Source organism: Rattus norvegicus, chromosome 1, assembly GCF_021556685.1.
Source record: "Rattus norvegicus strain SHRSP/BbbUtx chromosome 1, alternate assembly SHRSP_T2T, whole genome shotgun sequence".
Taxonomy (NCBI): Eukaryota; Metazoa; Chordata; class Mammalia; order Rodentia; family Muridae; genus Rattus; species Rattus norvegicus.
Genome location: NC_141534.1, coordinates 200,624,742 through 200,631,289, shown reverse-complemented (window position 1 = coordinate 200,631,289; position 6,548 = coordinate 200,624,742). Strand labels below are relative to the sequence as shown.

At 45.5% G+C, this 6,548-nt stretch overlaps 1 pseudogene across 1 annotated transcript; it reads right to left on the bottom strand.

Moving 5' to 3' along the window:
• Positions 1-5,070: 5,070 nt before the first annotated feature.
• On the bottom strand, positions 5,071-5,531 carry Rps23-ps4 (ribosomal protein S23, pseudogene 4; annotated as a pseudogene). Its single transcript, XR_015655367.1, has one exon. The product of XR_015655367.1 is annotated as a ribosomal protein S23, pseudogene 4 (transcript).
• Between the last annotated feature and the right edge of the window lie 1,017 nt (positions 5,532-6,548).

The window sequence follows — 6,548 nt, the reverse complement described above, 5'->3', positions numbered from 1 at the left end:
CTTGGGATTACAAGTATGAGCCACCGTGTACAGAAAAAACAAGTTTAGCTTTCACTTTACATGTCGGGGGCACGCATCACGTGCAGTTTTGTGGCCTGAAGGAGGACTTCTTCCACCTCTTAAGATCTGTTTATTTTTATGGCTTGGGTATTTTGTCTGCGTGTGAGTGCACCAGATGTGTGCAGTGCCTTGGGATGCTAGAATCGGGGTTACCAAGTGGGTGGTGGAAACCGAACCCTGATCCTCTGAAAGTGCAATCAGTAAGGGCTCTCAACTGCTGAGCCATGTCTCCAGCCCTCTTCCTCCAGCTCTTGTCCTTTTTGCCCCGTGGAGTTCATTACAATCTCTCCTAGGAACCAAGACCTGCTTTCCAGTGCAGCATTTAGAAAACTAAATTGGCAAGAAAAGAAAGGTTCTATATGTGTGTACAGAAAGTTTTTCCTATTCTGGTTTTTTTTTTCTTTTTTCTTTTTTTCAGGGCCTTGTGCTTGCTAGGCAAGCACTCTACCACTGAGCTAAATCCCCAATCCCTCCTATTCTGTTTTTAAATTAATGTGTGTGCTGGTGTTTATGGTGCCAGAAGAGGACACCAGAGCCCCTGGAGCTTGAGTTACCTCAGGAGCTACTCAGTGTGGATACTGGGAACCAAACAGGTTTTTAAGAACTGCAGTGAGCACTCTTTTTTTTTTTTTTAAGATTTATTTATTTTATGTATGTAAGTACATGTCGATCTCTTCAGACACACCAGAAGAGGGCATTGGATCCCATTACAGATGTTGTGAGCCACCATGTGGTTGTTGGGATTTGAACTCAAGATCTCTGGAAGAACAGTCAGTGCTCTTAACCACTGAGCCATCTCTCCAGCCTGCAATGAGCACTCTTGATTGTTGGGCTATCGATTCAGCCATTTGTTCTGGTTTTTATTTATTATCCTGCAAAACCCACAATAAAGAAAAAGCAGCCTTGATGAAGAGCGTTTCTGTAAGGACAGGCCTTGGAGCAGGACCTCTTTGGGAAGGGTCCTTATGCAAGTTCACATTTAACCAATTCACTGTAAATTCCATGAAGAAAAGGAAAAGAGAAGAAAAAGTATGGTTGGGGCTGAGTGTGACTAAAATCATTTGAACTTCAAGCATATTAGTAATGACCATTTTGGAGTGTTGGTTCTCCTTGTTCCAGAAAGTCGCTGGGGTATAAAGCTGTTATTGTTTTTAAAGATGGGATCTCATTGTGTGGCTGTCCTAGAACTCACTGGCTGTCTTAGAACTCTTTATGTAGCTGGACTGGCCCCAAACTGACAGAGATCCACCTGCCCCTGCCACTGTGCCACGATGCCCTGCCTTCCCTGGTATTTTAAAGCTAGTCCTCCCCACCTTCCTGAAGTAGCAACACGAGGCCTGTTTCCTTAGCTAACTGTTTCTTCACTGGGACACAGGGATCCACACATGCTGGTACTGGAAGGACTCCCACTTCCACGATGGACTGGTTGCAGCTTAGAAAGACCAAAAAAGGGGTTGGGGATTTAGCTCAGTGGTAGAGCGCTTGCCTAGAAAGCGCAAGGCCCTGGGTTCAGTCCCCAGCTCCAGAAAAAAAAGAGAGAGAGAGAGAGAGAGAGAGAGAGAGAGAGAGAGAGAGAGAGAGAGAGAGAGAGAGACCAAAAAAGAAAATCAGTCATAATGTGAAAATCAGAATCCTTGAATGTTCTGAAAGTCACAAAGAGTTGAAGGGACCTTGGCTGCGAGATGACCTGTGTGATTCCCATTGGTGGGGAGGAGCCTTGCCATGCCCCTGAAAGGGACCAAGGTCAGGATGCAGGAAGCAGTGGCTGCCAAGAGGTCCCCTCTGCCAAGTCACATGAAATGTGTAAGCCACACCCCCTCACAGTCCCAGGGCACTCTATGGAAGCTTTCCAGAATAAGCTTCCTTTCCAGAGGCAAAGGAAGAAGGAAGTCAGAAGATCTAGGATGTTGGGGGGACTTGTGATGGCTGCCCCTATCCGAGACTCAATAAGGTCCCTGCACTTTTTAGAAGGCAGGAAAAGGCACATGTCAGGGACATGTGGCTGCTTTGGGGAAGGCCATTTCCTATTCCTCTCTCTCCAGCACTGAGGTTACAAATTTATTTTAGCATGCCTTGCTTTCCCACATAGATTTGGATGGCTCTAACTCAAGTTCTTGTATTTTCACAGCAAGGATTTGACTGAATGAGCCCAAGGGATTTTTGTTTTTCCAACTCAAAAGGTAGAAGTGTGGGCGGGGGGGAGGTGTTGTTGTTGATGATGATGTTTTGGTTTGGTTTTTTGTGTTTTGACAAATGAGTTGCATCTCTAGGGGGAGGGTTATGAGTGACTGGGATTTGGGGTTGGGGTAGAGAGAGAATTTTTCCTGCTGGCATATTTAAACATTTTCTTTGAAAGAAGACAATCGTCATGATGCTGGGGCCTGAACAGAGAGCCTGCTAGTGGGAGGTGAGATTGAGACCTTTCAGGAAAACCTGACCCTCTGCAAGACAGGAGGATGCACATTCAGCCATCTGTACGGAGGTCACTGTTTTTGGGAGCAGAGCAGAGCAAGTACCCGTCTGTCCTTTAGAGAGGGGACATATGGGTGTCAAACAGCAAACACGCCTTTAATGGTCGACATTTGCTGATGAATATGCAAGAGTCCAGAGGTGAAGCTGCAGAAGCTGGGCCATGATGGGGAAGAGTCCTCGGAAATATTTTTTTGTCCCAGTTACAGATGGCTTTTGGGTTTCCAGAGATGCTGAGGCTAAAAGAATATGGCTTTGCCTACAGAAGTGCCCGTCAGCTGGCTTGGGTGTTGATGGCCTCCTTCCCTGTGACAGAAGGAACAGAAAGAACTAATGAGATACCCACAGACCTCACATGCAGGCAGCTCTGAATGCTTCCAGGCTGGCTCACTTCATCCTGTGTGGCTTGGGCCAACTGGACCCCACTATTGTCACCATGGAGCATGCATAGCAACACCTGTGGGTTGCCTGAAAAATGCCCACACAGAGTCTGGTAGACACTGGGTGTGCCAAGCATGGCAGAGGCTATGGCAGAGGTCTCTGGATTTTTGCTGCCAATCTGACCTGTTTTGAGGGCTGAGATACTGGTTCTCTGCCAGACTGCGCTTTCTAAACAGAACGATAAGTCCTAAGGGCTGAATGAAAAGCTCGTTATCATCAGCCCATAGGCTCTCTCAGCCCTCATCCTCCCATACTAAGACAGAGGCAACAATGGAGGCCCTCAGAGGCCCCTAGCCCTCACACTATATCATGCCTTTAAATCACTATGAAGATAGACTGGCCAGCTCAACCTTGCCTGCTCACCAAGATCCCTTTGTGAGCACCACAGTAATACCAGGACACAGCTTGCCTACACCAATCGGATCGAGTTCTAGAGAGGGAGACTTGGTGGAGGTATTGGCTAAAACTCTCCAAGGTTGAAGGGCAGGCTGGGTGAAGAACTCTTCTCTTGCAGGGCTGGTACCACATTTGCATCTCCAGTTGCTTGGCAGGCTTTCTTACGCCATTAACCATCTAACGTCCAGTCCAGGATTCCCAGGACCTTATCTCAGCATAACAGGAAACAAGACAAACAAATGAAAGCGTTCATATGTGTGACCTTTATGAGGATATTCTCTGCACTCCACCCCAAGTGCGGCACAAAAGAAATCATTCAGCTTAAGAACGCAAACGGGGGGTTGGGGATTTGGCTCAGTGGTAGAGCGTTTGCCTAGGAACCGCAAGGTCCTGGGTTCGGTCCCCAGCTCCGAAAAAAAGAAAAAAAAAAAAAAAAAAAAGAACGCAAACGGGGGACCAGACAGATGGCTCAATGTGAGGATTTCATCTGCTCTTGGAGAGGACCTGAGTCTATGTCCCAGCACCCATGATGGACAGCTCACAACTGCCTGTAACTCCAACTCCAAAGGGCCAGACACACTCTCTGGCCCTTATGGGTGCCTGTACACATGTGGAATACACACAGAGAGATATACATAAATAAAAATAAAATAAGGGTTAGAGAAATGGTTTCTTAGTCACTGTTCTATTGCTGTGAAGAGACATACTGGCTAAGGAAACTCTTATAAAAGAAAGCCCTTAATTGTGGGCTTTCCTGCAGTTTCAGAGGTTAATCCATTATCATCATGACAGGGAGCATAGAGGACATGATGTTGGAGAATTAGCTGAGAGAAAGATTGGGCCTGACATGGGCTTTTGAAACCTCAAAAAATGTGACTTACTTCCTCCAACAAGGCCACGCCTCCAGTCCCGCTAATCCTTTCAAATAGTGCCACTTCCTGGTGACTAAGTATTCAAATATATGAGCCTATGGAGGCCATTCAAACCACCTCATATGGCTCAGCAGTTAAGAGCACTGGCTGCCCTTCCAGAGAACCCAGCACCCACATGGATGCTCACAACTGCTGTAGCTCCAGCCCCAGGGAATCTGGTGCCCTCTTCTGATTTTTTGAGGACATGAGGCATGCACATGGTGAACAGACATGTGTACAGGCAAAACACCCATACAAATGAAATTAAATAACAGCAACACATCAGTGACTGGGGATGAAGTGATGGCTCAGCGGCACTGGCTGTTCCCCCAGAGGACCCAGGTTCAATTCCCAGCACCCACATGGCAGCTCACAACTGTCTGTAACTCCAGTTCCAGGGGATCTGACACTCTCAGACACATATAAAACATATAATGTGTATATATAAAACATATAATGTGTATAAAATACACATCTAAAACATCAATGCACACAAAATAATAAAAATAAATTATTAAACAAATAACATCTCAGTGTTTAAGAATACTGGCTGCTCTTCCAGAGAACCCAGGTTTGAGTCTCAGTACCCACATGGCAGCTTAAAACAAACTACAACTCCAGTCCAGGGGATCCGACACCCTATTCTAGTCTTTGAGGGCACTAAATACATGTAGTGCAGACAAAACACCCGTACAAGTAGAAATAAATAAATAAATAAACACATAAAATTAAAATAATAGACAATTTTTTTCAGGATATGAAAATTTATTACTCTATTTCCATTTTCAAAATTTTATGATCTTGGTCTTTCTTTCTTGCCTTTGTACAGAGCCAAAAGGACACATTGGCTACCTTAACCACCTTAAAGCGGACTCCAGGAATATCACCCATGGCATGGCCTTTGCGACCAAATCCACCAACCAGAACTTCATCATTTGACTCAATGAAGTTCAAGCAACCGTCATTGGGCACGAACACTGTGATCTTCTTGCCGTACTTAATGAGCTGCACCCTGACACACTTCCGGGTGGCAGAATTTGGCTGCTCGGCTTCAACCTCTACTTTTTCCAGCATAATTCCTTTTGCGTGAGAGGCACCCTCTAACGGACTGGCCTTCAGGGCTGTGCCCAAGTGGGCTCTCTTGTACTGTTTATCATGCTGCTTCTGGTCCCGTCAGTGACTGCGGAGCTTCCGGGCAGTACGGAGACCACGACACTTACCCATCTTGCCGGCGCCACGGGCCCGAGAGAAAGCAATAATAGACAATTTAATAATAATTTTAAAATTAGGGGTAGGTTTATAGAAAATTGATTTCTGGGGCTGGGGATTTAGCTCAGTGGTAGAGCGCTTACCTAGGAAGCGCAAGGCCCTGGGTTCGGTCCCCAGCTCCGAAAAAAAGAACCAAAAAAAAAAAAAATTGATTTCTGTCTGACAGAATTGCTACAAAGAAGGGCACAGTCCATTGTGGGTGGTGCTAATCTAGCAAGTACTCTTTTTTTTTTTTTAAGATTTATTTATTTGGGGCTGGAGAGATGGCTCAGTGGTTAAGAGCCCCGACTGCTCTTCCATAGGTCCTGAGTTCAATTCCCAGCAACCACATGGTGGCTCACAACCATCTGTAAAGAGATCTGATGCCCTCTTCTGGTGTATCTGAAGACAGCTACAGTGTACTTATATATAATAAACGAATAAAATCTTTTTTTAAAAAAGATTTATTTATTATTATGTATATAGCATTCTGCCTGCATGTATGCCTGCAGGCCAGAAGATTTCATTACAGATGGTTGTGAGCCACCACGTGGTTGCTGGGAATTGAACTCAGAACCTCTGGAAGAACAGACAGTGCTCTTAACCTGTGAGCCTTCTCTCCAGCCCTGCGAGTACTCTTGGATGGTATAAGGAAGTAGGCTGAACAAGCCATGGAGAGCAAGCCAGTAAGTAGCATTCTTCCACTGCTAACTGCTTCTGTTCCTTCTTTCGGTTTTCCTGCCCTGACTTCCTTTTATGATGGACTGTGGTGTGGATCGGAATCTGAAGTAAACCCTTTCTCTCCCAAGCCGGTCATGATGCTTTGTCACAGCAATAGTAACCCTAAGATTCGGGTAATGGCCAATAAAGGACAAGAAGGGGAATTCTCAAGCACAGTGTATTTACTTCTTTTATAGTTTATTTATTTTTATGTATATGAGAGTTTTGCTTTCGTGTATGTATGTGTACCACATCTGTGTCTAGTGCCCAGGGAGGTCAGATGAGGGCATCAGATGGTTATGA